Source organism: Bombyx mandarina, chromosome 04 (assembly GCF_030267445.1).
Source record: "Bombyx mandarina strain Sakado chromosome 04, ASM3026744v2".
Classification (NCBI taxonomy): Eukaryota; Metazoa; Arthropoda; class Insecta; order Lepidoptera; family Bombycidae; genus Bombyx; species Bombyx mandarina.
This window is the reverse complement of record NC_143211.1, coordinates 16,519,833-16,535,482: the sequence shown is the minus strand read 5'-3', so window position 1 is coordinate 16,535,482 and position 15,650 is coordinate 16,519,833. Positions and strand designations below refer to the sequence as shown.

At 38.9% G+C, this 15,650-nt stretch overlaps 1 non-coding gene across 1 annotated transcript; it reads left to right on the top strand.

Annotated features, from left to right (window-relative positions):
* The first annotated feature begins 2,638 nt into the window (after positions 1 to 2,638).
* TRNAR-UCG (transfer RNA arginine (anticodon UCG)) lies at positions 2,639 to 2,711 on the top strand. The gene has a single exon. It is a non-coding gene; the product is annotated as a tRNA-Arg (tRNA).
* The last annotated feature ends 12,939 nt before the right edge of the window (positions 2,712 to 15,650 follow it).

Genomic DNA, 15,650 nt, shown 5'->3' with positions numbered 1-15,650 from the left:
ACCCAGTTTTGTCCATATCTCGTCGATCTTTTGGGCATTCCACAACGTATTTTGCGTAAAGACCCTAAAGAGGTTAGGTACTCATAATTGGTTTACAATAAGAATCACAATCAGCTAAACAGTTTTTGAACTTAGCTCGGGATTTGACAAAGCAAGAAGATATTTCTTCTTGTAAGCTACGTGCTTAAATGCACTAATCAAGTCACTAATTACGTCCATGACATAGTTTCAATTGATTCCAAATCGACTGAAATTAGCCTTCCCTAACTCCGTAAAGATGTTTAGGACGAATTCTTCTAAGGAAATAAACACACTAGAGCGATAGGGCAGTACTCGAGATTGGCAAGTTGTCAGCAGTAAGAGGCAAACAGGCCAAGTGTTTCCCGGTTAGGGCAAATTGCCACTCAAAACGGTCCGGGTTCGACTCACGACGCTGTGAAATTGCCTTATGATTTTCGAGTCTCAAGTGGCTACACGTTCTACTATTAGGTATTAGGATTTGAAGATTGTTTCAGGAGAAATAATTATTTCAGAGGAATCATAATGTTGAAGGGAAAACTTCTTTAGCATCGTTGTGACTCGAAAGTCGATGAAACAAAAAAGCGACAGTAAAAAGAGATAGACACATAAATTCAAAAGATTTAACGTAGGAGAAAATGAGATAGAAAGAAATGAGTATATCAGAGGAATGGTGAAATTAGCCCCGGTAATTAACAAATTAAAGAGCTGACGGTTAGCGTGGTATGGAGATGCGATGCGTAGAGAGAAGATGCATGTGACTAGGAGATGTATGGAAATGGTAGTGTAAGGTAGAGGGGGAAGAGGTCGACCGAAGCAGACATGGATGGAGTGTGTGAATGACGATATGAAAGAGAGATAGGAGTGAGTGTTGAGATGATGGCCGATAGAAGAGAATCGTATAGAAAAATTCGCTGTGCTGAACCCACGTAGTGGGATAAGGTAGAGGAAAAGAAGAAAATGAGATAGGAAGCATTATACAGTGTTTCTTATATTCCTGGTTCTCTTTGTGTTCTGCTTCGTACCTAATATTCGTGCTTAATACGTTCTGAATAAATTTATGTACCTAATAGATAGGTACGCATAAAATGTAAAATAATTATCAAACTTTGTATCACTATGATCATTACTAAAACATACAATTATCCTCTTCCCGAAAATTTACATTCGTCTCATTATCTTAAAGCCAAATTTTTTTAAGGTTTCACTTTCACACATGATTTTTTTAGTGCACGCTGATGTGCGTAACATAAATAAATTCATGGTGGAAGGCCATTCAGACGTGAGCGCATTGAGATGTGTTACGGTTTGAAGTGAGAAAGAAAGGTAAGAATGAAGACTTCGACCTAGTATCTTGGTAGATAGCGTCATCACTCGGTAATTTTCGTAAGTTTTGTTAAGTATTTATTTAGTAATAAGAATTGATAAGAATTTGATAGATTGTTTGCCTAACTATAGCCACATTGTAAACTCTGTATCGAGTTTCATATTAGTGGTTCGTGAGATTACTACCTTCAGTTATGAGTACTAAAGTCTCAGTTTTTACAGTACAACGGCTGCCCCAGCCTTCAAGCCGAAACACATTACTGTTTCACGGCAGAAATAAGCAGGGTGGTGGAACCTACCCGTGCGGACTCACAAGACGTCCTACCACCAGTAATTACGCAAATTATAATTTCGTCAGCATTAATTTTATACGAAAAATTGAAAATAAGTAAATTTGAAAAATGACCTCACGTTTGGCCTGATGTCAAGCAGCCATCGGCGTCTATGCCTATAAAATCAATGAAGTGGGTAAATGCCATCGCCCACATCATGTCATTTTTAAGGCGAGCATCGAGGAAACAATTTGAGACGAGAACTAGGCGGTACGTTGGTACAAACCAAGAAGCTGGTTTTGGTTGGGATGTCCATAACGCATCCTAAAAGTTAAAGACTAAGGTAGCTTTAAAACAGAACAGGGAATATCTACATATTTGTGAAGTACGTACTGAGTTTTGATGAGGAAGTAGTAGCATTAGCAGCCTGGGATGACAAAATGGTCACATACTTCTCCAGATAAATTGTCGGATAGCCTATTGATCCAAGACTTGAATAAAATTTAAAACCGATTTGGGCGAAAACCTCAAACGCGCGCCATCTATTGATGTATTTGATAACCATGCAGCGCCATCTATTGATAAATTTGAGAACTACGCAGCGTCATCTAACGCCAACATTCATTGACTAGTTTTATTCGTTAAAGTCTTCAAAAACTTGTAGAGGTGGCGCTGATAGCAAAAATGTTTATTTAATGTTTATCAGAGTAAGTAAACATTAGATTTCGCAGATTTTTCACTAAATACTACACCTTTTTCGGTAAGTAATACAGGCTTTTATTGGTCTATTTAAATATTATATTTCTGGACTATCGATGTAGACTTTGTTGTGTTCTTAGAATATATGTTAGAGTTTTGGTGGTATAAAAATTAATAAACGAATTTTTACGATTATTTTATTTGTGTGACGAAAAACTTCAAGTCAGTTAAAATTAGATTCTCATTCTTTTATTAATCTATAAATAATATTGTGGATCGATAAAATTTAGGTACTAAACAATAAATTCATTATACTTACTAAGGACCGTGTGGCCTAATGGATAAGGCGTCGGACTTCGGATCCGAAGATTGCAGGTTCGAGTCCTGTCACGGTCGATTAATCTCTTTTGTTTTGAATGAAGAACTTTTAATTTTTTTAAGTACTTATAAATTGTAAATAGAAAAAACACAGCACACTAGAAGAATTTCAGGACAACGTTTTTTTTATTAGTTTGATGGGGATGGACGAGCTCACAGAACACCTGCACTAGCACGCGTGCGAAGTCGCAAGAGGTTTTACTTTTATTGCCCTTGTAGGCAGACGAGCATACGGCCTACCTGATCATGAGTGGTTACCGTCACCCATGGACTTCAGCAGCAATGCCAGGGGCAGAGCCAAGCCGCTGCCTACTGCCACCAGTAAAAAACTCGTCCTACCGTCACTAAAAAAAGATTTCTCGAATTCCTTTTTTCTGTTGATCGGTTTTATATTATTTTTGTTTAGTAACCATGGACGAACTTTAGGGTTATCGTTAAATCAGTTTTAGTTATGGAAATAGGTATTTATTTAGTTCCAAAATAATTGTATCTAACGCGAATATACCTCTTTTCATTTTCTTTCTTTTTTTCCTGCCTAATCTGATGGTCTAGAAAGACCATTTCAACATTACAGGACTAGAAGGAGAGCTCACGGTGCTCAAACCTCACGATGTTGCTAACACGAACCCTAGCAAGAGCCGTGCTTCGCAGAATCTACCGCCGGCTCAGGAACGCGACCCCAGTCACAGTGGGTAGAAGTAGTCAGTAGAAGATCCGGCGAGAAACTCAGTGGGCTGTGTCTGGGGGTTAATTTACTCGTCAAGCTCTTCGTCGCAAGCGACGGGTTCGACGAGACGGATGACCGGTGCTTGAGGTACCTAAAAGCACCGTTGATGGATCGGGAGGATCCGAAATGACGTGTTTTGTGCGACGTCGACTGCTCACCATTCGGTCCGCAGGATCGGGAATTTAGTTACCGGCGGACACGATGAGAGGGTTCTCGTGTCGTGCCGCTTTATCGAAATGAACTTTTTTGTGATAGCGTCGACGGTTATGCCAGCTTCACAGAACGAGTAGGAGAGCTCACGGGGCTCTGGCCTGACGAGTTGCTAACACTAGACCCAGCAAGAGCATGGAATCTATGCTTCCATGCTCTTGCTAGGTCATATGCAGCTCGTGCTTCATGGAATCTACTGCCGTATTGGAAACGGACGCATTGAGAAAATCCGGCGAGAAACTGGGATCTGTCTGAGGGTTCGCGAATGTACAAAGTGAATCTAAGCCTGCAGAAAATATTGTTGAGTTTCGACCACCACAAGAAGTCTATAGCCTTAAAATTATTTGAATATGAGAATTTATAAAATTGGGGAACAGAATAGACTCGTATCGTACTTAATGATAGTTAAAATTTAAATAAACATTAATATAAAATACATATTTGAATTTTATACAAATTCTATTACAGTGCCATCTATCAATATTAGTGTAAACTACATACCCGTCAATTTAAAATATAGTCCGAGTTTTATCAGACTTTCTTTTACTTACTATTACTTTTATGAGATGGCACTGTATTCAACTTTTTTATTTGAATTTGAATGAAGAATTTCTGAATGAATTCAATGAATTGTCAAAAAACATTTAGAAATAAATATTTATAAGGCAGTGCTAAAAATAGCCTTATATCTAAATTTCAAATACGTATTAAAAAAAGCTCTTGGAGGACGATTTTTCATTATGTATATACTCTAGTCTACGACAAGGAAGCATTTTGAACAATATAATTATTGTATTATGTATTTTCAAACCAAATTAAAACTGACTTTGACGTTTGAATTTATAACTTTCCCAATAAACAAACGATTGGTTGTAAAATGTGGTCATGAAGACTCGCGAGCCTATTATTATCGAATTATAAGATCTTTACAGACCAAAAAATAATTCACAATAATTAATTAATTCTAAATTCTGTTAGGTACGAAAAAAAAATTTACAGCTTTAGTACCAAAAAGGTGTTGCGACCTACGCGTAGTGTCTACGTTCTCCGATTACCACTTAACACGAGGTGAGTCGTGGGCTCGTTCACCCATCCCGGCGTAGCTGGAACAGTCTCTTAGGCTACCAGCGAATAAGTAGGTGTAAAAAAAAGGTGTGTGGTGTCGTGAGAGACCGGATCGGAACGAAGTTCCTTATTATAAAAATATTAATGTTAAGTTCTATTCAAGGTATAAAGAAAATAAAACTGGAGGTTTCGCAACAACCCACGGTCATTCGGTAACGTGCAAACTTATTGTGGTACACTTCATTCACGGTTGTTTGCATAAGAGTTAGTGTATCTATTGCGCAAACGAACGCTCTGAGATCGTGGTCAATGAATGATAAAGAAATATGTTATTTTTTGCACGTTATTACAAAGTGAAGTTGTACACTGTGTGCATTACCTACTAATAAAAATCTTACGTTACGGAGGTTTTTCCCGGTTAGGGTACCCCTCCGCATCGTCCCCTAAGGAACTTTGTTCCAAAAAAACCGCCCATACAAGGCCAACATTTTTTTTATGAATATGTTAGTGGAAATGTATGTAATCCGTCATTGTATACAATTCCTAGGAAATGTATGTAATTCCTAAAATCGCACGGAAATGTGTGAAATAAATTATATTATACTTACACATTACACATTTCCTAGGAAATCTATACATTTCCTAAATAGCAATCGGAAATGTAAAACATTTAAGATATTGGTGGGTACGCGGGGACAGCGGGACGAGTCTTGCACTACGGTCAGTTGCCAACTTGCAATCCACTGGAACCGGCCAGGGATTTAAGAAGTGCCTTTGCAAGAAAAACTGTGCTACATCAAGATGTCTGTGTTTTAAAAATAAACTATTATGTACTTCCAAATGCCATTCGAGCTTACCCTGCAAAAATAAATAGCTATATGGACTGACAAAGTATTATAATATAAAGATTTACTTTTGTACTTTGACATTTATAATTACTTAATTATCAGACTGATTACTTGCCAAATGAAAATTTGATTTTATAAGAATAAATATAAGTTGATTTTGTGATACGTTAAAAGTTAATAGATAGTTGATTTTAGAAGTTTTAATTAGTAAGATAATATGAATATATTATTATTATTTTACAGTATGACTGTTACCCGATTGTCTCAATAAGTGTTATAATAATAAAATATTATTAATAACGTGTTTTATTACAGAAAGCATTTACTTTATACATTTCCTAATACGATATTGGAATTATATACAATTCCGAGGAAATTTATACATTTCCTAGGATATCTATGCATTAAATAGTTTTTCAAACAATATTTTATACATTTCCTAAATAGTATCGGAATTGTACACATTTCCTAGGATTTGTATACAATTCCTTGATTTCATACATTTCCGGTAACAAATACACCAAATTTATAAACGATTTTTAGATTACAAAATTATTCTTTATTCTTTTATCTGCGAACACAATCTGACCGGTTCTGACAGGAGGCGGCCGTCTGACCGGATAACCGGTTTCGCCGCCTATTCCGGTTGTTCAGTCGATTTGTTACAGGAATCACGATACGGACACACGAGCCCGAATGAATATGACTCCCGAATGAGCTTTTCACTGACTTTTCATGATTCACTAAGCTTTTTTTTGTGTATTTACACGAAACATATTTGGTGCTTTGTGTAATGGTTTAATTCTTAAATCGGTGAATTTACGTAATGTGGATGTGTTTTTTAAAAATCATTTTTGTAGAATTGGGATCCTGGCGTATGTATAAAATAAAATAAATCTATTCCACCGTTGCAATATAATTGTTCTCTTGAAAAATCTACTCTGGTATTCTAATAAAAAAATTAATTGACCCTTTTTTAAGCCTTGTTCATTCAATCGTCTGCGCCATCTTGCTTTTCTCTGTCCTTCTCTTTTCCCGTTCTTACAGTTTTCTCTCACTCACATCTTAGCGTTACCACTCTCTTTTCATACGTTCTGTTCTTACCAACCCTGCATACAGACCCCTTTCCCTCCCAGATAGTCCTTGTTCAATAGTAAGTTTATTTATTTATTAATCACGTATTTTATTTAATAACCATATTTGTTAATACACATAACAAAATTAAACGTATAATATTCTAAGTTATATAAATTAGATTATGAGTAATCTATACATATAAATAAAATTGAAGTGTCTGTTTGTAATATTAAAATAACCGCTTTTTACAACATGCATATTATGAATTTATATACGTTACATATACCAAAATAACTTTTATTACAATTTTTGTCTGTCTGTCTGTCTGTTTGTTCCGGCTATTCTCTGAAACGGCTGGACCGATTTTGACGGGACTTTCACTGGGAGATAGCTAATGTAATAAGGAGTAAGTTAAGCTAAGTACTTATATCTTAGAAAAAGATCTGAAATTATTTTCAAATAGAATAATGCTTTCTTAAATCCCACGCGGACAAAGTGGCGGGCACAGCTAGTATATAATATATTTAATAAAAATTTATATCTAATAATTAGCAGCAAACGAGACGTTTTGAAGATAGTGTCTTTTTTTTTTTTTTTTGCTACCTAAGCTGATAGCCTTGAGAGGCTATGTCAGCGTAACCCTAACTTTAGTAGGTGAGCTCACGGGGCTCAACCTGACGATGTTGCTAACACGAACCCTAGCAAGAGCCGTGCTTCGCAGAATCTACCACCGGATCGGAAACGCGACCCACTGAGAAGATCCGGCGAGAAACTCAGTGGGCTGTGTCTGAGAGTTAGTTTACTCGTCGAGCCCTTCGTCGCAAGCGACGGGTTCGACGAGAACGGTGACCGGTGCTTGAAGTACCTAAAAGCACCGTTAGTGGATCGGGAGGATCCGAGATGACGTGTTTTGAGCGACGTCGACTGCTTTCCATTCTGTCTGCAGGATCGGGAATGTAGTTACCGGCGGCCACGATGAGAGGGTTCTCGTGTCGTGCCGCTTTATCGAAGTGGAGATAGTGTCGTTGGACGAGGATGGTATGAAGACCAAAAGAAGATACTAGTTCAAAAAATTCCCAAAATACCAAGAGCACTGTCCATGGACAAATGTTAACATCGTAGTTTCTCCTTAGTCCGACGATGTGCCCCGTCGCGTAATTTTCCTCACAGTAGCTCTATTCGTAGCTTCTATGATAGTCATGACGTAGTTTTATCCAAAGCATATACGATATGGTCATTCCATCCCCTCGTTCACAAATGAACGAGACTGCATCTGTAAAATAATAATAATAATTAAAAATATTTACAATTTTTATTTTTTCCTACCTAAGCTGATGATAGCCTTAAAAGGCTATTTCAGCGGAACCTTAACTAGTAGGTGAGCTCACGGGGCTCAAACCTGAGGACGTTGCTAACACGAACCCTAGCAAGAGCCGTGCTTCGCAGAATCTACCGCCGGATCGAAAACGCGACCTACTGAGAAGATCCGGCGAGAAACTCAGTGGGCTGTGTTTGAGAGTTAATTTACTCGTCGAGCCCTTGGTCGCAAGCGACGGGTTCGACAAGAACGGTGACCGGTGCTTTAGTTACCTAAAAGCACCGTTAGTGGATCGGGAGGACTAACGATCACGTCACGCTAACTGGTCCCGTGTTAAGTTCGTAAAGAACTTGTGTTACAGGTACCAGATAACGGAAATAAATATAGGATTTTTATTATACACATACATATATTTAATATACATCCATAGCCCTGGAAAAGACATTTCATATTTATCATACAAATATCTCTCCTTGGCTGGATTCGAACCCGCGATCCCCTTGTGTAGTGACCATGTCAATTACCACTACACCAGACGGCCGTTAATATGTATGAAACGTGTGAAACTTCCTCACAAAGTCCATAAATCAAGGTGAGAAGACTATAACTATAACGTGTAGTCATTTGGAAGACGACGTATCATCACGCAGCTTCCCCTGGGGGTGATCAGGGACAACTCAAGATTTGCATGCAAATGTGTTACTCTGTCCCCTACTATGAGTCGTTGTTAGCGCGATGACTGTAGTTACTAGTTTCATTGGGGACAATTTACTTCCTGAATGGCCTTGCCTTTATCAAAGTAGAATAAGATGCAAATTTTAAATGATTTCGTATTAAATCATCAGCATTTGAAAATTTCGATTTTGAAAGCGAAACTCTTATAACATCGTCTCAATCTTTTTTGTCTGTGTGTCGCATGTCGCGTGACGGTCGGCCGCGGAGTAGGGATAAAGTGAAAGGCGCTCGTCAGAGCAGGCAAGGCCAATATGGCGGGGCCTATAGTTCGCAGCAGCTGACCGTGTAGTGTATAGACTATTACTCATTTGTGCCAGTGCTCTACGCTATTTTGTTTGTTTTTGTCAGTATTTAATGTAAGTGTTATTTGTCAGAGTTAAATGTCTATAATGTGAAAAAAAGTTTAACTTTTACCGTGGTTTCATAAAACCACACAATCTTTTTTTATTGTCCTCATAGGCAGACGAGTATAGTTACTGCCGCGTCAGTACCACGGGCAGATCCAAGCTGCTACCCACCCCTAGAAGTCTAAGCAAGCCTCCTTTGAAGGACATGTCATAGCGCTCTACAATTAATCCTGATGATTAATTAGCTCTTTTAACGCAGCAAACTTTGAGGATTATCGATTCTAGTATAATTTCGTAACGTAACAACGTGAATTTAACGTTATTTATACGTATTTGCGGCTGTCTCAAAGCTTAGCCCATACCCTTTTAATGTTTATAGTCGAATCGATGACTGCTTGTAAGCATTATGACTGTCGGTACTTGAACCATGTACCATGGCTCACTTGCGGACTAAATAATAATAATAATAATGGTTGGTTCGAAGTAAGTATCAGTTGAATGGAATATTTGAAATGTATTCAACTGATAATTACTTTTAATAAATGTATCTTTTTTATTTGATTGGTTTTGTTAATTTTGAGTATGTTTCAATGATACTATGTACACATATGGACTTATTGTTGTCTGAAAAAAAAATAAAAAAAAAATCATTCATTAACATCGAATTGAACATCTGTTTTTAAGTGTAACCTCACCTGTTGCAATTATATAAAGTTGTCACAAAAAAAAACTTCATTGTTTCAGTAAAGAAATATGACTATAGTAATGCCGGAGCTTACCTGTCTTCAATCCCGGGATGTCATGCATAAAATTATGGTATTTTTGAATAGCATATGCGTAATCACCCACAGTTGGCTTCACTCGAAAGAAACAAAAGTTATAACTTCTTTGACATAAGTTTCTTATGCAAATTACATTATTACGCATGCATGAAGTTAACATACTTTTTGAGAATTTGAGGACATGTTTTTTAAATCAAAGCTTATTAGGTAGTACGTTGAATTATTCATACAGAAAAGGTTACTGGTGGTAGGACCTCTTGTGAGTCCGCGCGAGAGGGTACCACCACCCTGCCTATTTCTGCCGTGAAACAGTAATGCGTTTCGGTTTGAAAGGCGGGGCAACCGTTGTAACTATACTTGAGACCTTAGAATTTATATCTCAAGGTGGGTGGCGCATTAACGTTGTAGATGTCTATGGGCTCCAGTGACCACTTAACACCAGGTGGGCTGTGAGCTCGTCCTCCTATCTAAGAAATAAAAAAAATAAAAAATGGTTAATTACTTCGAATAAGACTAGAATTTTGAAGACATTGAGATTTGTGTAGTATTGTTTTTTTTTGTCAAAACTATTCTGGCGGTCGCATTTTGAATTTTATTGCTATTGACATATAATACTTTACTGTTTGTAGGGCATCTTATGAGCCCCCACTGGTATATACCACCACGCTACCTATATGTGCCGTGAAGCAGTAATGCGTTTCGGTTTGAAGGCTGGGGCAGTCATTTTACTATAAGAACTAACATTTAGAACTCATGTCTCAAAATGAGACGTGGGATTGACTTTGTTAATGTCTATATTCTCCGGTAACCACTTAACATCCCATAGACATATTGAGGGTCTCACCGGATCTTCTCAGGGGGTAGGGATTTCTATCTGCTGCTAGATTCAGCGAAGCACTGCTCTTGCTAGGGCTAGTGTTAGTAAGTTGTTAGTGTTTTGAAGTCGTCGTGGCCTAAAGGATAAGACGTCCGGTGCATTCGTATATAGCGATGCACCGGTGTTCGAATCCCGCAGGCGGGTACCAATTTTTCTAATGAAATACGTACTTAACAAATGCTCACGATTGACTTCCACGGTGAAGGAATAACATCGTGTAATAAAAATCAAACCCGCAAAATTATAATTTGCGTAATTACTGGTGGTAGGACCTCTTGTGAGTCCGCACGGGTAGGTACCACCGCCCCGCTTATTTCTGCCGTGAAGCAGTAATGCGTTTCGGTTTGAAGGGTGGGGCAGCCGTTGTGACTATACTGAGACCTTAGAACTTATATCTCAAGGTGTGTGGCGCATTTACGTAGTAGATGTGTATGAGCTCCAGTAACCACTTAACACCAGGTGGGCTGTGAGTTCGTCCACACGTATAAGCAATAAAAAAAAAAAAAAAAAAATTCCTCCCAGTTTGAGTTCCGTGAATTCACCTACTAAGCCATGTGCGATTGCAATGGGACGAGGCTACTAATATTTATGTAGGGAAAATAAACTAAACGCTAAACCAGGGGTTTCTCAAACTTATTGTGTCTACTGCCCACTTTGACAATAAATTATTTTTTAGCGTGCCCATTTTTTCGCGTACTTAAAAACCACTATAGCAAGAGCTCAGTTGGTATCTAAGAGCCTCCTAGATGAAATTACAAATCGCCTCCCAATCCTCTACACAACGCCCCCTTTTTTTTTGGGTCTGTTACCGTCTCCTTTTAGGCCTGCAGCACCCATAAGGGGGCGTTATCGCCCACTTTGGGAAAGGCTGCACTAAACTAAACTAAGCACTGTGACATTTTCTGTTGAAGCTAAACAATGTCCTGAACGATGTTCCTTAATACATCGTGATTAATTCAAATAGGTGAAAGTGTGTTCTGTTTGTATAAAAGCAAAGATGGCTTTGTTATTAAAATAATGAACATAATGTTTTCTTTAGATTTCGACCGTCACAGGCCAGGCATAAATACAAAATACTTATAAGGTTTAATCTTGTTATTATTACGTTCTAGTATTTCCAAAACTTCGAGCGCTTTACAGTTTTCATGGACGACTAAATTTAATGTATTATTTGTCGTCATTCGAATGAGTTATATATATAATATATTCTAATTAAAATAATAATAGATAACTGCATAGCTCAAATGCTTAGATACGGGTTCAATCGTTTACTTTGAATATAATGTTAGAGCTTAAGTTGAAATTAAATTAGCATAGCTTTTGATTTAAAACCAATGAAGTCGTTGTTTTCCTTTGAAGTTTCATTACTAGTCGATTTTCTGAATGGCGTAAGAAATTAAAATGGTTTTTGTTTTATTCCATGTTCGGTTAATTGAGCACATGGTTTAACTTGTTATATGTGGTTGCCTATGGACATCACATCACTGGCCGTACAAATTTAATATAACGTGACCCTGAGTCGTATGTCTAACCAAAAAAAAAAAAAGAAAAAAACATATGACATCTCAAATTCAACTGACAGAGAGAAAATCCTAAACAAATATCGATGACAAGAGAATACCTCCGAGATATCGGCAATATTACCTATATATCGCGTTAACAATAGGCGGTGTCGGTAACAAAACGCGGTAACCCCGAATATTACTGAATTCGGGCACGTTCCGCCCGAAAATTCGGCTTCCTCGGATCAACAAGAGATCTGCGCGAAAATCATCGAAGCGAAAAAACACACTGGATTCCGTGGTTTTAGTTTGGTCCGATTTATAAGAGTAGCGATTAGCAATTAACAGATTTTTGAAGTGAAACTTCTTTAGAATCATTGTGATTTCAAACTCGATGAAACGAAATGAAACGAAACGAAAAAATAAGTGTGCCGCGATTGGCTTGCCGAAGCGGCTCCGAGCGGCGCCGACAAATCACGAAGCGCTCCACACGGTCTCGCGTCCCCGACTTGTTCAGTGTCTTTTTGACGTTCGTGCACGCTGTCGTGGCTCTCGGAGCGCCCTGAGATACTTTTATTTCTATTTAGTTTGTTATCAACAGATGTCACTGCACGTAAATTCAACAATTCCTGAATCGCGGTGACGAGATGTTACACAGTTGATAGACGTTCTCGTATTTCTCTTGCTTAATAATACTTATCTGGCGGAGGGACGCCGTGATCATGCAGGCGGTTTCCTAAGTTTCTTTAAGGTGAGGCTGCTCAGTTGCACCGCGGAGTGCGGAGTGGTTGACCCTTGCTATTATTTTTATTCTTTATAGGTTTCACTTTTACAGTGTGTGACTTGCACGCACGCACGCGCACACACACACACACACACATGATTTTTAATTCCACCTGGCATTAAATTAGCTGTGCCGTAGACATTAAAATGAGAATACCGTCACTCATCTTAAGATTTGATGTAAAAGTATGTATTTCAAAGACCAGCAAAGGATGTAGCCCTTATTTCTTCTTTATACATCATAAAACAAGTTTTTTTTTTTTTTTTTATTGCTTAGCTGTGTGGACGAGCTCACAGCCCACCTGATGTTAAGTGGTTACTGGAGCCCATAGACATCTACAACGTAAATGCGCCACACACCTTGAGATATAGTTCTAAGGTCTCAGTATAGTCACAACGGCTGCCCCACCCTTCAAACCGAAACGCATTACTGCTTCACGGCAGAAATAGGCGGGGCGGTGGTACCTACCCGTGTGGACTCACAAGAGGTCCTACCACCAGTAATTACGCAAATTATAATTTTGCGGGTTTCATTTTTATTACACGATGTTATTCCTTCACCGTGGAAGTCAATCGTGAACATTTGTTGAGTACGTATTTCATTAGAAAAATTGGTACCCGCCTGCGGGATTCGAACACCGGTGCATCGCTTCAACACGAATGCACCGGACGTCTTATCCGTTAGGCCACGACGACCACAATTAATGATGTATGCAGTATAAGGCTATTTAATTAGATTGTATCTTATAGCAAATAGTGGTAGCATCAATTAGAACCAAAGATACACAATTTAAATCAGCAGCTGGTTCTATATTAGAATAATAATCGATACTTTAGATCTGAATTACTTCGTTTTTTTTGCTGGTAGTCTAAGGGGCTATTCCAGCTTCGCGAGGACGGGTAGCCCAACCTGAGAGAATTCCTAACACTAGCCCTAGCAAGAGCAGTGCTTTGCAGAATCTACCACCGGATCGTAATCGCGATATGTAATTTTGTATAGGACTTAGCGTACAAACATAAAACACTTAATTTTGTAAATAATAATTTTTCATATCAGTGTTTTCGTAACGATAGCGAAAGTACCTACAGTTGGCATCATTGCGCCACTTTGAGAAGGCGGCACGACATGAGAACCCTCTTGTCGTGGCCGCTGGAAACTACATACCCGATACTGTAGACCGAATGGTAAACAGTAGACGTCGCCCAAAACACGCCATTACGGATCCTCCCGATCCATTAACGGTGCTTTTAGGTACCACAATCACCGGTCACCGTCCTCGTCGAGCCCATCGCTTGCGACGAGGGGCTCCACGAGAGAATTAACACATAGACACAGCCCACTGAGTTTCTCGCCGGATCTTCTCAGTGGGTCGCGTTTCCGATCCGGTGGTAGATTCTGCGAAGCACGGCTCTTGCTAAGGTACGTGTTAGCAACGTCATCAGGTTTGAGCCCGTGAGCTCACCTACACGTTAGGGTGAAGCTGAAATAGCCTCTCAAGGCTATCAGCGTAGGTAGGAAGAAAAAACATTTATAACTAATAGACTCAGAATGGAGAATACATCGCTCTGATTGCTCGAAGCAATTATATCTGGCTGGCCAATATTCATGTTACACTTATATAAATTGAGACATTTTTGCAAGGCGTGAATACGGAATAACAAAGTTACAACTCTAGAATCTTTTTCTCCGATCCTTAGAGTATCTTTGCAGCACAGTATATATTTGTTGTATACACAATACGAATAAACGAAGCTTACGACTTGCACCGTAAAGTTTCATTCGCGTCACGTCTGCAAAGGTATCCCGGTCAAAAAGTTAACTCGTGCGTTCGGCTGGCTTGACAAACATCCCTCTGAGAAATCATAGGCTTTTTTTACTTATGCTCCTCGTGTGCCTGCCGCCCTGCGATGTTCTGTTTGCACGCTAAATTGTGGATAGGCTTTAGAATTGTAATTTTCGCGCGCGCGCGCGTGTGTGCGTGTGTGCGTGTGCGTGTGTGCGTGTGCGTGTGTGCGTGTGTGCGTGTGTGCGTGTGTGCGTGTGTGCGTGTGCAAAAATAGGTTTTTTTCTTGTTACAAAAATACGGTTTTACCTAAAAAATCTATTCTGATATATAAATCTACAGTGGTTTTTACGGATGTTCCGTTATAACTACTGAACCATGCATCCGATTAACTTGAAACTTGGTATCCATATAGAAAATACATGTACTTAATGGATAGGCTAATATTTATATGACTATTGGAATCCCTACACCAGTTGCGGTGGCGTTAATGATGATAATCTTTGTGAGGATGAGAAATAATAATGTTAATTTTAAATGCCCAACGAAACGGGCGGGTACAGCTAGTAATTTATAAAACCAATACGTCAGTCTGACGTACATGCATAGTGACTACTGGATGAAGAGGTCGGCGTAGGCTCCATCACGTATTTTGTCATTTTTTAGACATGGTGGGCATTCGATCGATCGCCTGGCGGTACAATTAGACTATGGATGGTGGACTAACCAGATAAGAGCTGCAACAGATTGCCTCCTGCAATGGAGGTGTGGAGCTTGTAAAACTCGTCACTAAAAACATGACGGCCACAACCACTCTGTTAACAGTGCCGTCGCGCAGACGAAAAAAATGCGCAGAAATGTTCATGACCCAATCACTGCATATGTACCTATCAAAATTTTCA